At 41.8% G+C, this 18,572-nt stretch overlaps 1 pseudogene; it reads right to left on the minus strand.

Annotated features, from left to right (window-relative positions):
* Positions 1–937: 937 nt before the first annotated feature.
* On the minus strand, positions 938–2,812 carry LOC148026826 (aspartate aminotransferase, chloroplastic pseudogene; annotated as a pseudogene).
* Positions 2,813–18,572: the final 15,760 nt, after the last annotated feature.

Here is an 18,572-nt window from a genome sequence, read left to right on the forward strand (position 1 = left end):
AGTTTTAAGACCCATAGGCTTCATGCGATCCTCAAGAAGCTCTCCTAATTCTTCCTAAAGAGCATGATCTGTAGCTTTAAGAAAAGCTCAACTTTCTCAACATCCAATGCTCTTTGTTCAATGGCATCAAGCTGACTATACCTCTCTTCAAATTCTCGTATCAATTCTGAAGCAGCTAAGCCTTTGTTTGGCATGTAGACCCACTCTCAAAATGACCGCCGTGTAGCCATCCCAAAGTCCTCAAGAAAATACTCCTCTTTCAGGGCCTTCTTAAAATCTTGCCAATGCGAATTTTGAAGGAAAAGATCAGTCACTTTTACCCTCAAGGCGGGTGTGACAAGGGAAAGAAAATATTTACTCATAAGTCCTGTCGGTACTCCAAAAAATCCCATCTTAATCTCATACGTCTTCAAATAAGCCGATACATTACGGCCATCAAATAGGTTCTTTTCATTTTCAACTGCTTCAATTGCCTTAGTTGCGCTGATTGCATTCTCTTGCTCCGAATATAGTTGCCTTTGCTGAGACAACTGTTGTTGATATAACTACTACTGTTGCTGCATATACAATTGTGTCTACTGATTTTGAAGCTGCATATACATAGACATATTTTGCAAAATCTACTTTAAATCATCCGTAGAAGTACTTGAAATAGAAGTCGATGATGGAGTCGAAGTAGAGGACAAAGCAGGAATCGTAGAAGGGGCTGAAATTGATGCTGAAGTGTCTCCCATCCTGATTTTTTTTAAAAATGCGACGCTTTCTCATCGGGTTCACCAAAGATGTCGAAGGGTTTTTGAAAGCAAAGTCGCAACCACAGAGGTCCTTGAGAAATTCCAAGATAGAAGATCAATCAAGCGAATAAGCAAGATGAGAAAATGATGTCAAGTTTCTGTTTTTATTTCTGCCACTAACTGAAGATGAATAGAAAGCCAAATTAGCTTGTAGTGGCAACTTCGGGTGAAGATGTAATGACATTTGTAGCTCCAATCCGCTCAACATATAATCCAAGGTTCTTACTGTAGGACTGCGAAATAAACAACTCCATCCCACAAGCAGCAAATCGTCTTACGGAATTGGCATCATCATCAAGACTGCCACTGGCAAAGCCCTAATAGGCCACATCAAAGAAATTAGTGTGACCTTTCTCTTGAATAACATCAGCAATGATCTCCTATTGCTCTGGAGTAGGATCAATTCCTGTGGGATTCTGTGCACAGCCATATAACAGAATGATTGAACTTGCAGGAGCAGCCTTAATATCGGATATCATCCCATCAAAATCTAGACCAACTGTCTTTGGATCAAAGTATCTATACTCTGACCATGGAACACCAGCATCATTCAAAATATTCTTGTGGTTTCCCCAAGTTGGAGAAGAAATAAGCACTTTTTCTCCAGGTAGGTATCGTTGGATGAAGGTTGCCGCAAGCGAAGAGACCCTGTTCCTGAGAGAGCGACTGAAATGTGGCCACTCTTCCTTCTTTGATCACTGGATTATCAACTCCAAGAAGTAACTGTGCAATGACTTTGTTGAAAGCTGCTAACACCTCAATCGGAAAATATTCTTTGTTCTTCTCTAACATAAGCTTTTCAGCCTTCTTCACAACATTCAAAACATAAGGCTGCAGGTCCTCTGTCCTGTAAGCTCCCACCTCTAAATTTATCTTGAAATCGCTTGTGTCCACTTTGAATGCTTCTCTCTAGTCCTATTCCTCTTTCCCATCTATAGTGGGTGCAGAAACATCTTCAACAGTCTTCACCTCTTCGGTCTTATCGACACCTTTCTTCGCTTCATCCTTTTTCACTTCAGTCGATGGGATGTCAGCTGCCAGTTCAGGTTCGACCATCTCTTCATCTTTTGTATCCTCTTCCTCTTTGGCCTTCCATCTAGGCCGCTTTCCACCTGACCCTATTTCTGGAGTATCAAGAGAAGGCCTTGTCTTCGAGCTAAGCCTTGAAGACCTTCTCATTAGAGTTTCACCTAAACCCCAATCAAACTCAGATGCAATAGACCACCAGGATGATTTTTTAGATATTGCTCCAATGCACGCTTTGACTTTAATTCCTCTCCATCTGGTGCAACGAAGTAAACATCTCTTCTGCTGGGTGTCCCCTTCTTTGTAGACGCAATCCTTCTATCCCAGGAACAAGCACCTCTGCTACCTTCCTCTCTCTCTCCCAATGTGGCTCTTCTGATATCCGTCCCCTGATCACTCAACAAGCTGTTTTTTTTTTCTTCCCCAGGCGAAGTTTTTCTGGTCCCCCTTGTTCCTACAACACGCCACTTTTTCATACAGAAAAGTAACCCCTCACAATAGCAGAATAGGTTTGGAATGTAGGTGTAAAGCCCTTATCAATCATCTCAAATAAGAGATGCTGACCTTCACTGACTCTTCTTTTCTTACACAAACCTCTGATAATGATATTATACATTGTCACATCTGGAGCAGCATTAACTACCATACACAAGTACAGCTTCCAAGCCTCCTCAATTCATGCCAACAAATATATGAGCATCCAAGACTCTCCCTGATTTTCATAAACACCTGATCAAACCATTCACAGTCAAAGAATCAACAGTCCCTGCCTTTCCAGCTATGTCAATAACCAACTTTAAAACATCATCTACTTTATTGGCTTTGCATAGTTCAAGAGTAACCATACCCACAGTGAGACTATCTGGATGCATTTCTACTTTCTGCATTCTGTTGTACAATTCCAATGCATCATCAAATCTTTGTGCCTTGATGAGAAAGTCAATAACACAATTGTGCGTGAAGCTAGCAGGCTCACAACCTAGATCACTCATGCAATCAAACAGTTGCAAAGTCTCCTGAATGTGTTCTTGTTGGGTATATCCTCCAATCAAAGAGCTCCATGTCACAACATCTCAATTGGGTAGCGTATCAAAAATAACATACGCATCTGGTAGGTTTCCATACTTGGCATACATGCCAACTAGAGCATTACAGATAAGTTCCTCTTGCTCCAACCCCCTCTCCACTATACCGCCCACACAGAACAAAATGCAAACACAATGACTAAGTATGCACAAAGTAACAAATGTCACACACACAAACTTTTTGGTGGATTCCACACCTCGGATGTGCATAAGTACGACAACATAGGATGCATTCACATGGAAAAGTGGTAAAACAAATAAAAAAGGCAAATGAACAAGAAACAACCCCAATACAGGTTGAAAAGAGGAGGGTTGGGTGGGGAAGGGACCCCATTAAGGTATGACCAGGATGTGGTATGCTCAAATCATCTGATAGGAATGTGTCCATGAGGGTATGCACAACGGACGCACATGGAGGACGGGTCCCCACACTTAAGACCTTAATAGTTCATATTAACGATGAAACATGGTCCTAACACAAGATCATAACCCGTACATGTACATCCCCACACTTAAAACATGACTAACTCATGAAATCAAAAGAGTAGGGTTAGAAAAACTTGGCCCAATTTGCATATGATCGAGGAGAACCGTTGCTATTGCATGAAAGATTGTAGTCGTCATCAGTAAGAGGTACTAAGGCTTGCCACAACACACTCATCTAGCATGGAAGGGACCATGCTGCAGCATCCAGGGAGATAGCTTGGTTGATGAAGCGTTGGTTAGGCTGTCGATGGCGAGGTATAGAGCACTCAATCGATAGTCACTCATGTGCAAATGATAGATCAGTCGCTCACCCCATGGCGCATGTCACTCGAAGAATAATGATTGAAACCCATCGCTCATCAACATTTTAGAAATTGACAAAGGGAATGGTTCAAAGTGAATATTCCAATGTGCACAGGTGATGGTGCATCAGTACATCCCAACCCATTTGGCATAGGTGCAAGAAGGAAGGCCAGGGAGCTGTATTGTGCAGTGTGCCAAAGAGAATGAGGTGTAGAGTGATGGCAGATGAAGTATATCATGTGTATGCATAGGGAAACAAGAACGTACCTGTCTCTCCCAGTGTCAAAACGTCCCTCAATCATCAACTCTCAATTGATAAAAGGGGAAAATCGATCACACTTAGTCTCCCCTCTGTCTCACACTCTATTGATGATTACAAGAGGACAACCGAGTTCCTCACATCCCATTGATTGAACCCTCACTGCCACTTGTGCAAAGGTTATATGACTTGTGCGCAATTTATGGTGCAATAATGCATCCCGCCCTGTGTTGGCATACGGTGTAAGAAGGAAGGATAGGGAGCCTTATGGTGCCATGCATAGGAACGAATTTGTGCTTTGTGCATCGAAAGGCCCATCATGTGTATGCAACTCTCCATTCACACATCTCACCTCTCTGCTCACCCCATCCTCTGTCTTTTGCTCTATTGATGAATACAGAGGGCAACCCACACTCACATCCCCATCTGGTTAGGATGAAAGCTCACATTGCTCTAGGTTTGTCAATGAAGATCGGCATCATTGGGTTAATGATATCAATACAGATCAATTGATGAAGAGGCATACCCAAAGACGTAGGCAACAAGTCCCGGTTCTTGGATTACATATGAGAAATATTTTCTATTGTAGGAGTTAGAAGCACCGATGGGTTTACAGGATCTAGCATACCAAGGGAGGTGGCTTGGAAACTTCTACTTCAAGAGTTCTACTAGGGATTGATCTGTCTTGGACTACGGGGTGTTACCACCTTTTCCACAGCCAGCTTCCCATCCAAGGGTGTGTGGCACCTTTTCTTGGAATGAGGCTTATTATGATAGGGAATTTCTTTCTTTTCTTCTATAATATTTTTGTTTTTGTTTTTATTGTTTTCTTTTCTTTTGCCCTACTCTTGGGGTGTTTCAACCTTTTCTCAAAGAATAGGTCGGTATAACAGGACCGAAGTCCTTTTCTCCCATGATTGATATATATTTATTTTTTCCTTTTTCCTTTTTTCCTTTTGAAAGAGGATAACGGTTGGAATTCCATGTATCAGAAGCATCCTCGCCACCTCTGATGCATCAAACGGAAAGGAAGCTAAGGAGGGGGGAAGTGGCCGTAAGGGCTAAAAGAATGAAGCTACATCATCAGGATCAGGAAGAGGGTTATGGAGCATTAGGTAAAGTCGTATTGATCGTTGTGCAAGGAATGAGGGAGCTATCAGTGGTGATTGTCAGGATCCCCAGGGAGGGTAATACATCTTGAGGCGATAGCCATTAATCAGGAAGGGATCATTCAAAGCATCGACTATCTAGACTTGGATAGAGCCATTAGGATTGATGGCAAATACCTTATAGGGGCCCATCCATCGTTGTTGAAGCTTGCCTGGAAACTTTCCAAATTGAGAATCCTAAGTAGGGACAAAGTCATCTTCCTTGAACTCCTTCTGCTTGATGAAGCTATCATGATAGGCCTTTTTGCAAGCTTGCATGGCTTCTCTACACTGTAGGGCCATCTTGCTTGATATCTACACACACAGAGGGTAGCTCGAGTTCGAGAGGGAAGATGGCTTCTATACCATACACCGAATTGGAAAGGGGTTTGCCCTGTAGTAATAGCCTTATGGGAGGTTTTGTATGCCAAGAAGGCCTCTGTAAGTCGATCATCCCAATCACGACAATGTACGAAAATCATTCTTGTTAGGATCGAGTAGAGGATGTGATTGGTAACTTCAACTTGACCATTGGCTCTGGGGGTAATAGAGTGTAGACTTACAATGGCATATCTTATACAACTCTGTCAATTCTTACATAATCTTGTTAAGGAAGTGAGTACTTGTTTCACTTATGAGCTCTAAGGGACTACCAAAATGGGTGATGATATTCTCATACAAGAACAAGGCCATGTTGTTGCCATCATTTCACTTGAGAGCTTTGGCTTCACACCACTTTGTTACATAGTTCGTGTATAGACCAAGATGTATTTGTTATTTTTCCTTCTAGTTGGTGGATCAATGGGACCCACGAAGAAAATTTCCCATTTCTTGAACGGCTTTGGGGGAAGAATGGGTTGCACTGGCATGACGCTAGATTTGGTAGCCTTTCCCATTCAGCTGACAAGTATCACAATGTTTGCAATAGTCATAGGCATCCTTGTGAAGGGTTAGTCACACCAATATCTTGCAAGCAAGGCCTTTCTGGTTGTCGCTTCTCCTACAAAGTGTTCACCATAGAGCTAGTCATGGCATGCTTTCAACATGATTCCAATCTCTTCTCCTACAACACATCTTCGCAATACTTTGTCCTTGCCCTTCTTGTATAGAGCACAACCGAACATAGTGTAGGGGGGCTGATTCCAATAGAAGCTTCTTCTTCTCATGACTCAAGATACTAAGGGGATACTGTTGGGTTGCCAAGAGGTTGGCTATATATGTGTACCATGGGGTAACAATTTTGACTAGAAACACGGAAGCATCAAGAAGGTCTAGATCATCCTGCTCTTCTTCATCGCTCTGTGGGATTCGCGATAGATGATCAGCTGGGACATGAGAATGACCGGGTTTGGTAACCACTTCAAAGTCAAAATCCTAAAATAGAAGGATCCATCTCATCATTCTTCCCTTTATGTCGGCCTTGTTCATCATGAAGGATAGGGCTTCATGATCCATGTAGGATTTGAAGTGCTTTGACAGCAGGTAGTGTCAGAATTTCTCCAAGGCAAACACCATTGCTAGGCACTCAAGCTCAGTCAGTGCGTAGTTGTTACTTTCCGACTTGCATGATAGATAGGTTGTTCTAACTTCAAGGGGCCCTTTTGGCATAAGACTATACCTAGGCCTTCATCTGATGCATCAATGTGCACATGATGGAACTCCTTCGTCCAATCAAGAGGTTGGAGGATGGGTGCTTATATCAAGTATTGTTTTAGGGTGTTGAATGCCTCGTCACAATTAGTGGTCTAGGTAAACTCTGCATCTTTTCTCAGGAGCTTATGCAAAGGGACTATCTTTTTCACAAAGTACGCAAAAAACCTTCTGTAATTGCCCACATGGCCAAGGAATCCCCTCAATTATTTAAGGTTGGTTGGCGCTGTTAAGGCTGCAATCTTCACAATCTTGGAATGATCTATTGCTATCCCTTGTGCAAAGACAATGTGGCCCAAAATAACTCTGAGAAGAGATGCCAAAGATGCATTTGACGGGGTTGAGAGAAATCCCATACTCTCGACATCTATCAAAGCACTGCTCTGAGTGTTCCCAATGCTCACATATTAAAATATAGACACAGAAGTCGTCTAGGTACACCTCAATGAAATCATGCAAATGGTTCTCGAATGTGCTCATCATCACTCATTTGAAAGGTAGCATGGGTATTACAAAGCTTAAACAACATCATTTTATAAGCATAGGTTTCCCATTCGGTCGAGAAGGTCATTTTAGATTGATCTTCTTCTGCTATCTGGACTTGATTGTATCCATTGAATCCATCCAAGAGGAAATAAACCTCACGGCCTGCCACTGTGTCCAACAATTGGTCTCTAAAAGGAATAGGAAAATGATCATTCTTCATCTTTGGAGTTTAACTTTTGGAAGTCCACACATATTTGCGGCTTTCCATTCTTCTTGGGTACTATCACAATGGGCAAAACCCATTTACTATTAGCCACTCGATAGATAAACTTAGCTTTAATTATTTGGCTTTCACTAGGGTAGAGTAATTTGGATTCATACACCTCTATCTTTGCTTCACCGGCTTGGCATCAAGCTCTAGGTTGATGCGATGTTGGCACACCATGGGATCAATCCCCTTCAGATCTTTGTATGACCATGCAATTAACATTTGCAGATAAATTTCCCATGGACGGCTTCTGGATATAGATCCAACTCCTTCAAGGGAGTAGTCTCCTCTCCTGATGATCCACTGGAACCAACTTTCTCTTTCAGTAGAGACTTAGCTCGCTCATTGGGAAGCTGAAAGGGTATCATTGTGGTTTTGGGTTTGGTCTAGAGATTGTAAGAAAACATGGATCTTGAGCATGGTTGTAGCTATGGCGGTTGGAATGTAGTAAAACTAGAACCATGACAACATTGGCAAATGACTACTATTGCTCAATTGAATTAGGTTCCAAGTTAGAATGCCTGGACTCATAAACACAATCCTGAGTGGTCTAAAAGTGAACCAAGTATATGTCTTTATAGATTTCCAGCTTCTCCACTCTCCTCACTGTGCTTATGGAATACAAGTCTCCTCATCCTGCATCATACATCATTTGACCTATTTTCCAACACCCTCCCTCAAATGATGAATTCCTACTCTTGCTGGCTTTTTACCCCCCTACATGATGACATGGCCTGAGAGACTGGCTCATGGGTAGCCTAGCTAAGTCAAGCTTGAAATTATACATTTTTGGCAAGGTTTTTTTTTTCAACACAAATCCACTATGGGAAAGAAAACATCCACTATGTTGAGATTCAGCAATCACACTCACTAACAGCCTCTTTGTATGGAGCTTCAGGGCCAAGGACATGTAGGCTTACCTATCCCATATGCAGAGTGGTGCCTATTGCAGTTTCCTACTTTCCTATAAAGCATTGTACTTTCTTCCTTTTCTTAATGCAATGATAGTAATCTTTTCTTTTCAATAAAGTGTCAGTGTCATTGTCCACACACAAGATTGTGTTTATGAGTTCAAGTCTCAATCTTGAAACCTAATTCACTTGTGTGACAGTCAGTGTCTGAGTCTATGTCTACATGAGTTTTCTTCCCGTCTTTGAACCACCATAGCCATGCTCTAGATCCGTGTTTCTCAACATGGTATGAGAGCCCAGTCGGGCATGGCTCAGCTCGGCTTAGCTCTCCTCTGCTCTTTCTCAGCTCATATTAATCTCTGGTCAGCTCAGTTTCATCCCATGACTTCATCTCCCAACTCTACCTTCACTTGAGCTTCCATGGCAGCCATAGCTAGCAGCACCCTGTCAGATTGAGTCGCTTATATCTCACTCCACAGGTCAAATCTCTTGGAGCTTCCTTCTAGAAAAGTGTTCCCCAACTCATAAAGCTTCCCTGTATCACATCAATCCATGACATTTGGCTATCTGAAGCTCAGCATTGTGAAAATTCTCAGTCACTGCCATAGTCTTCAACTGTGACCTACAGGACATACCCTCCATGGAGCATTCATATCTCTCTCTGTAGAGCATATCTTCATGAACTCTCTTCTAGACATATCTTCCTCTACTTAGGGCACTCCCTCTTGGCACAAACATTGTCCACATTGTTGATCAACCAGCACGACATTGTCAAAATTCGTGGCTACTGATGAAATCTGTGCCTGATCTGTTCGTCCGCTCTACGTGCGCTGTACATGCTGCGATCTTCACGAGGAGGATAGGGCTTTTGAAGAGCTTGAAGTAAGCTTCATTTCTATTTTTAAAAAAAATCAAAATGATCAACTACAGCTCCTACAATCTGCAAAAAACCAGGCCCCTGTCTAAAACCCTAAACTGTCAACCATAGCCAATATCATCAAAGCTCAAAAATCTCATCATTTTCTCTCTCCTGCCACCTGGAGCAACCCACTGCCACTCTGATCTACTATCCCAGCACCAAATCAAGGAGGGGAAGGACCTGAGAAGATTGAAGAAGGATCGATGACCCCGAGCAAGGAAGATTCAATCTCAATACACTATGGGAAAGATACAATTAAAACTTTTTTAGAATAATATGTTAGAGGTTTTGATGGTGGTGGAAGCATCTTCTTCATTCATAAACTAACCTTTATGGTGATCATCTTGCACCTGTTGTGCACTCTTCTTGTGGAAATATTCATTGGCTACATGGCTAGTCTGGCCATAGTAATGACAAACAATTCGATCCTTATTGTTGCTAGTGGTGAATCGTAGACCACATCCTTTTGTTGCATAAGTACCCTTGGTATACAAGAGGTTATCCCTTGAGCTGGTTTCTTTTACATCCTTGCTTTTAAATTTGCTTTCTCCATCAAGCAGTGAGTGCTTAATGTCTTTGAGTGAGAGATTGGAAACATTACTTAGTACTAAAACAAGGTTCTCATATGGTTCATGATTAACACTAGCAAGTAGCACTGCTATTGCCTCATCCTCATCGATGTTCTTTCTTAAGAGTTGCTAGGTGAGTTTTGTAGTAACTAGAACCATGACAACATAGGAAAATGACACTAACTGTGACGCAGTTGAATTAGGTTCCAAGATAGAATGCTTGGACTCATAAACACAATCCTGACTAATGTTTAGATTCAGCAATCACACTCACTAAACAGCCTCTTTGTATGGAGCTTCAGGGCTAAGGACATGCAGGCTAACCTATCCCATATGCACAGTGGTGCCTACTGTAGTTTCCTACTTTCCTATAAAGCATTGTACTCACTTCCTTTTCTCAATGCAATGATAGTACTCTTTTATTTTCAGTGAAGTGTCAATGTCATTTTCCACATACACAAGATTGTGTTTATGAGTCCAATTCTCAATCTTGGAACCTAATTCACTTGTGTAACAAACAGTGTCTTTGTCTTCTCCATCATGAGTCCATACTTCTCCTTCCATCCACCATAACTCACTGCCATGCTCTAGATCCCGCATGTTTCTCAACATGGTATCAGAGCCCAGTTGGGCATGGCTCAGCTTGGCTTATCTCTCCTCTGCCCTCTCTCAGCTCATGTTAATCTCTGGTCAACTTAGTTCCATCCCATGACTTCATCTCCCAACTCTACCTTCACTTGAGCTTCCATGGCAGCCATAGCCAGCAGCACCCTGTCAGATTGAGTCGCTTATATCTCACTCCACAGGTCAAATCTCTTGGAGCTTCCTTCTAGAAAAGTGTTCCCCAACTCATAAAGCTTCCCTGTATCACATCAATCCATGACATTTGGCTATCTGAAGCTCAGCATTGTGAAAATTCTCAGTCACTGCCATAGTCTTCAACTGTGACCTACAGGACATACCCTCCATGGAGCATTCATATCTCTCTCTGTAGAGCATATCTTCATGAACTCTCTTCTAGACATATCTTCCTCTACTTAGGGCACTCCCTCTTGGCACAAACATTGTCCACATTGTTGATCAACCAGCACGACATTGTCAAAATTCGTGGCTACTGATGAAATCTGTGCCTGATCTGTTCGTCCGCTCTACGTGCGCTGTACATGCTGCGATCTTCACGAGGAGGATAGGGCTTTTTAAGAGCTTGAAGTAAGCTTCATTTCTATTTTTTAAAAAAATCAAAATGATCAACTACAGCTCCTACAATCTGCAAAAAACCAGGCCCCTGTCTAAAACCCTAAACTGTCAACCATAGCCAATATCATCAAAGCTCAAAAATCTCATCATTTTCTCTCTCCTGCCACCTGGAGCAACCCACTGCCACTCTGATCTACTATCCCAGCACCAAATCAAGGAGGGGAAGGACCTGAGAAGATTGAAGAAGGATCGATGACCCCGAGCAATGAAGATTCAATCTCAATACACTATGGGAAAGATACAATTAAAACTTTTTTAGAATAATCTGTTAGAGGTTTTGATGGTGGTGGAAGCATCTTCTTCATTCATAAACTAACCTTTATGGTGATCATCTTACACCTGTTGTGCACTCTTCTTGTGGAAATATTCATTGGCTACATGGCTAGTCTGGCCATAGTAATGACAAACAATTCGATCCTTATTGTTGCTAGTGGTGAATCGTAGACCACATCCTTTTGTTGCATAAGTACCCTTGGTATACAAGAGGTTATCCCTTGAGCTGGTTTCTTTTACATCCTTGCTTTTAAATTTGCTTTCTCCATCAAGCAGTGAGTGCTTAATGTCTTTGAGTGAGAGATTGGAAACATTACTTAGTACTAAAACAAGGTTCTCATATGGTTCATGATTAACACTAGCAAGTAGCACTGCTATTGCCTCATCCTCATCGATGTTCTTTCTTAAGAGTTGCTAGGTGATTTTTGTAGTAACTAGAACCATGACAACATAGGAAAATGACACTAACTGTGACGCGGTTGAATTAGGTTCCAAGATAGAATGCTTGGACTCATAAACACAATCCTGACTAATGTTTAGATTCAGCAATCACACTCACTAAACAGCCTCTTTGTATGGAGCTTCAGGGCTAAGGACATGCAGGCTAACCTATCCCATATGCACAGTGGTGCCTACTGTAGTTTCCTACTTTCCTATAAAGCATTGTACTCACTTCCTTTTCTCAATGCAATGATAGTACTCTTTTATTTTCAGTGAAGTGTCAATGTCATTTTCCACATACACAAGATTGTGTTTATGAGTCCAATTCTCAATCTTGGAACCTAATTCACTTGTGTAACAAACAGTGTCTTTGTCTTCTCCATCATGAGTCCATACTTCTCCTTCCATCCACCATAACTCACTGCCATGCTCTAGATCCCGCATGTTTCTCAACATGGTATCAGAGCCCAGTTGGGCATGGCTCAGCTTGGCTTATCTCTCCTCTGCCCTCTCTCAGCTCATGTTAATCTCTGGTCAACTTAGTTCCATCCCATGACTTCATCTCCCAACTCTACCTTCACTTAAGCTTCCATGACAGCCATAGCCAGCAGCACCCTGTCAGATTGAGTTGCTTATATCTCACTCCATAGGTCAAATATTTTGGAGCTTCCTTCTGGAAAAGTGTTCCCCAACTCACAAAGCTTCCTTTTATCACATCAATCCATGACATTTGGCTATCTGAAGCTCAGCATTGTGAAAATTCCCAGTCACTGCCATAGTCTTCAACTGTGACCTGCAGGACATACCCTCCATGGAGCCTTCATATCTCTCTTTGTAGAGCATATCTTCATGAACTCTCTTCTAGACATATCTTCCTCTACTTAGGGTGCTCCCTCCTGGCACAAAAATCGACCACATTGGTGATCTACACCCCTAGCATTGTAGAAATTCGTGGCTGCTATGAAAACTGTGCTTGATCTGTTCGTCCACTCTGCGCGCCATACATGCCGCGAACTTGACGAGGAGGATAGGGTTTTTGAAGAGCTTGAAGTAAGCTTCATTTCCATAAAAAAAGTTTTGGAGATGATCAACCATAGCTCTTGCAATCTGCAAAAAACCAGGCCCCTATCTGAAACCCGAAACTGTCAGGCATAGCCAAAATCTCTCAAGCTTCTTTTTTCTTCATTTTTTTCACTCCTGACACTAAACGAAGCTAAAACCCACTCTAATCCATTGACCCAGCATCAAATCAAGGAGGGGAAGGACCTGAGAAGATTGAAGAACGACCAAATGATCCCGAACAAGAAGAATCAAGCTCAACATCAACACTGACATAGTGTGTTTTCACATTGTCATTAATTGTGTCTCTTGACACATTGCAATTTGCTCTTCTACTTATAAAATCTCAGAATTCTGGTGTTGATTTGCTGCTGATCTTGCAACCTCAACATGGGAAAAGACTCTCCAAATGCTCGATTCAAAGGAGTCGGGTTCCACACTTGGCAAACCCGCATCAAGCTCATCCTGATGAAGAAGGGTCTTTGGGCCATCACAAATGGCAAAGAGAAGAAACCTCAAGATGCGGACCTTGCAGTTACTTGGTAGAAGAATGATGACAAGGCACAAGCCATCATCAAACTGGAATTGGATGACAGCTACATCCATCATGTGGATGCCTGTGACACGTCCCATGACACTTGGGATAAATTGGATACCCTATTTGGTGCACAGTCAAAGTCGTCTAAGTATGGTCTATTAATTGAATTTTTTCGACTTGATATGAATCCTCATACATCCCTGGCATCCCATCTGAACTACATGGAAAGCCTGCTTACTCAACTTGCAGGAATAAAGCTAAAAATGGATGAAGATGTTTGTATTGGTGTCTTGTTAAAAAGTTTGCCTCCTGCCTACGATAATGTATCAACCACTCTAACCAATATGCTTGATCCTCAACTTGTTGATATTAAATCCTCTTTACTAGAGGAAGAAAAGAAACTTAAAAGTAAAGAAGAGCCTAGCACTTCAAAGGATGAACAAATGTTATATGTAAACAACAGATACAAAGGTAAAAAGGAACCGCTCTTCTGTGACTTCTGCAAAAGGACCGGACACACTGAGAAGTTCTGTCATACTAGAAAGAGGTCCCAAAAGGCCTATCTTGTAGCTGTGAAAGAAGAAGAAGACCATGGACCAAAAGATGAAGAAGAATATGAAGATGAAGACCACCAGGATGATCAGAAGGACAAGACTCATCAGTCCTTCTACTCTCATTACTCTGATAGACTGTTTTAAAAGCCTTGTATTTCCTTGCCCTAATGCTTCTTGCCATAAGCTTTGTAAACTCCTCATGTAACTTGGCATTACAGTCCCTATACACTTTGTGAGGCCCCTGTTATAGCCTCTAGATGTCCATCATGTTTTGGTGCCCACACTTAGCCTTTTCTGTGACAGCCTCTGGTGTCTACCATGTTTGTGGTGTGCCCACACTTTGCACGTGGTTCTCATTACAGTCTCTACACACTTTGTGCCTTTCTAGTTGTGATTGAGGAGGGGTGTTGAGATTCAGCAATCACACTCACTAAACAGCCTCTTTGTATGGAGCTTCAGGGCTAATGACATGCAGGCTAACCTATCCCATATGCACAGTGGTGCCTACTGCAGTTTCCTACTTTCCAATAAAGCATTGTACTTGCTTGCTTTTCTCAATGCAATGATAGTACTCTTTTCTTTTCAGTGAAGTGTCAATGTCATTTTCCACATACACAAGATTGTGTTTATGAGTCCAAGTCTCAATCTTGGAACCTAATTCACTTGTCTAACAAAAAGTGTCTTTGTCTTCTCCATCATGAGTCCATACTTCTCCTTCCATCCACCATAACTCACTGCCATGCTCTAGATCCTGCATGTTTCTCAACAAGTAGGACATGATAGAGATTCACAAGGAAGTACAAAGTACAATAGCATTGCATTGAAAAGTGAACCAAGTACATGTCTTTATAGCTTTCTAGTTTCTTCACTCTCCTCACTGTGCTTATGGGATATAAGTCTCCTCATCTTGCAGCATGCATCATTTGACCTATTTTCCAACAGGGATGAGTTACTTCTTGGCTCAAGGACTGTCTTCCGAGAATGCATCCAAAAATGTCACATAATAGGAATCTTCTGAGTTATGTTTAAGCTACCGAACTAGTAGTTGTTGGCAAGGTGCATTGTCATCATCCTCTCTTAAGAAGGATGTGCTAGGACGGCAATAGCCACTGCTAAAGGAAGACTTATTCTTCTTAATCCATGTCTTATATAGGTTTTGTATAAGATGTGACTCAATAATCAGTCCAAAGGGTACCATAGTCATTCTATCGAACAACAAGGGATCTTCAACTTTTGAAGCTTTTGAAACTTTGTCCTCATCTGTGCCTTCTGCATGTAGGATAGACTCTTCCAGCTCGCTTTCATAGTCTTCTTTTGCATTGTCATTTTCGTCCTCTTTAAACTCTATTTCTACCTCTATGGGGGCTCTGTAATAGAAGAACAGACTCTCTATTATGTTCTATGCTTCTGCTTCTGTGTCTGTCTTTGTCTCTATTTCTACATCTGTCTCTGGATCTGCTACAGCCATGTAACAGGGAGAACAATACATCCATGCTTCTATCTCGTTGTCAGATGTGACTTTAGAAGTCAATTCAGGTTCAAGCAGGAGGTATTCACCCATTGAAAAAGACTTTGCTTATTTTGGTAGTTGGCTTACAATGCCCATTGTCATGGATTGTGCCTCTATTTTCTCGGGAAAGATCTATTTGACAGCTTCTTCGTCTCCTGATATACCATCTGTTACTTCATTAGAGGATTTTGTTATAACTTTGATGGAAGTGGATCCATTGCCTTTTTGTGATCCATACAACTTCAACACCACTTTATTAAGTCCTTTACCTAGGATTAGGGTTTCTTTGAACCAATCTGTCCTTGATCTTGCTTTAAAAAGCTAAGGTCTTCCCAGTAGCAGCAGATATGAGGTTCCATAGGAATTGGGTTTTACTACTACCAGTTATGTCAGCCAATAATCCCTTCCTACAAGGGTTGTCTTCACATACGAGAGAATGCCCAAAGGCTTGATTTTGCTTTGGTCTGCCAGTCTGATAAGCCACTACATAGGTTTCATTCCTTATTGTAAGCCTAGATCTTTCGTTATCAAATCTGTCATTATGTTTACTGATGAGATTCCATCAATTAATGTGTCTATTATAAAGAATCTTTCAATCCATATGTCAATCTCTTGGATTCTAGGATCTAGGAAGGCGTTATCCACATCCACTTCTTTTATAGGCTCTGGGGCTTTGTTGGACTTGATTGTTGTTGAGGGAGCAATCCTTAGCCCTCTTCTTCTCGTTAGTATACTTTTTAATTTCTTTCAACAACTAGGAGATAACATCAGCAACAATTGTTTGAATGTTAGGTTAGGTTTGAAAGCGTCTAGGTCTTTGACCAAGTCATATTCTTTGATAGGATCCACAAACTTCTCCAATCGGCTAGGGAATGGGGCCACACCCACTTTTATATTCTCTTTTTCTTCCAAGAGTGGCAACCTCTATGCTTCTTCTCCTTGAGGAGGTACTTCGGTATCCTCTATCTCCTGGACCTCTGGTCCTGTCTATGATTGTCTCTATGGCTCTATAGTGCTTTGTACTACATTTTTCTATGTTGCACTATTCTATTTCTCCCTAGGAAGGTTGAACTTCATTGTCTTGGTAGAGGGAACATTCTCTTTTGAAACTACAGGTTCTCCTTTCTTTGCACACGTTATTGCAGCAACCTCTGATTCCACCAAATTGAAGCATGTTCTTAGATCTTCTGTTGAGTATTAGAAGCAACTTTCATAGGACCTAGACTTGGACAATCTTTTGCAATGTGACCTTCTACTTTTAATTTGATTGCATAAGGTCTTGTAGTCCATAGACCTTCTAGGGTTTGGATAGTTCGGTGAGATATGACCCTTTTCTCCACATCTGTAGCACACCACCTCTGATATCTGGCCATCACTAGAATATCTTCCTCTATAACTCTGAGAGGGAAACCTCCTTGGGCTAAAATTAGGATTGAACTCCCTAGACTTTGGTCCAATGTCCTAGGTTGTCATCTTGGATTCTAGCAAGTTAAAGGTTGCTTCTTTATCTTTCTTCCTTCTTTTATGCATCTCATTCAAAAAGTAGATATCCTCTGTATGGTTCTTTCTTAAATAGTACTATACAAATAGAATGGTTTTCAGGTACATTCAATGGCTAAATATCCCGCTTGATGGTACTTTCCACACCATGTATAAGAATGCATCACGTCTCTTCCACCTCCCACAGGAGTGGATATATGAGCGGTATTCACCTTCAACATCTATAGTTGTTCTGTAATCACATCCATAAGCTCCTTCTTGATGCTTGCAAATGAATTGGATAGGTAGTCCTTTAGATTTTCACCTCTTGGAGTACTTCTAGTAGGATTTTGAAAAGCTTTTGTAATCACTACATGCACTAGTTGAGTTGATCTAGAGGATCCTCTGTTTTGGTTCTGATACAAAGCTCATGTTGAGACTTGGGGTTGTTGGTTCCAATTGGTAGGATTCCACTATTGTTGAGTTGCCACTGGGGGGAATATTTGAGGCCACTACTATTGCGCTTGAACCATCATTTGAGGCAATGTCATCTATGATCATTGTAGATTTGGTGCATTGTACTGTGGCACTGTTTGCATCTAGGGGTAGGGGTAGGGAACTGTCCCAGGGATTGCATTTGATTGGTATGCCATTCCTGGCATGGGAGAATGTAGGACTCCTATTCCTGAGGTCATTGACAACATTTCTTCAACTTCATCATACAGTCTTGCTATTAAAAAAATTTACACGGTGCAACGAATAGAATCTGAGAAAGAGATAGAGATAGAGAGTACACAACAGATAAGAGGAGAATTATAAAATTTCCTTACCTCCAAACAATTGTTACAGAGATGGCTCTGTCCACCCGTGCACTTCCACAGTGAAGCTTAGATGGCGATCTAGACAAAAGATAGGTGAAGAGCTTAAGGCTAGCAGGAACAACTCTGGACTAGGTGAAAGATAGATAATTAATGGCTATGAATGGGTTTAGCTTTTATAGCCCGTGAAGGTGATTAGGTTAGCATAGCCGACCTACCATATGAGCCTCCACTAGTCGGCCAGGAAATATTCCCTTTACCATAGGGTCGGGGGCGCTGCCCCCAGACCCCCGCCACCCAAGGGGGCTACTGGTCCCCTTGGGACCCCCCAGCTAGGGTCCCATTTTAACTCCCTTGCCTCGCAACTCGATGCAATGTGCCTCAAGTTGCTACCAGCTTAACTACTCAATCCAACCCAAAGAATAGACCCACAATGGTCACCTTTTTGCCATTTGGTCACATAGACCTCATTTGATATACAAGTCAGGACTCAACCAATGTCTGGGCTCACATTTGGCTTCTCCTCATAATGGGCGCCTTACACTTTGAGCACCATGGATCTTTGGTTGCACCTTATGAAGGTGGGGCATTGAGTATATCTAACACTTGCATCTTCCACTGTACCTTGCAAATTGACTGGTCTTCTCAACTGCACAAACTTATGAACTTCTGGTTGTAGGTCTCTAAGGAAAACTCCCTTATGGATGCCTTCATCCGAATGATAGTTGGTCCATCTCTT

This window comes from Lygodium microphyllum, chromosome 13, assembly GCF_053477565.2.
Source record: "Lygodium microphyllum isolate KBCC chromosome 13, Lygodium_microphyllum_v1.1.10, whole genome shotgun sequence".
Classification (NCBI taxonomy): Eukaryota; Viridiplantae; Streptophyta; class Polypodiopsida; order Schizaeales; family Lygodiaceae; genus Lygodium; species Lygodium microphyllum.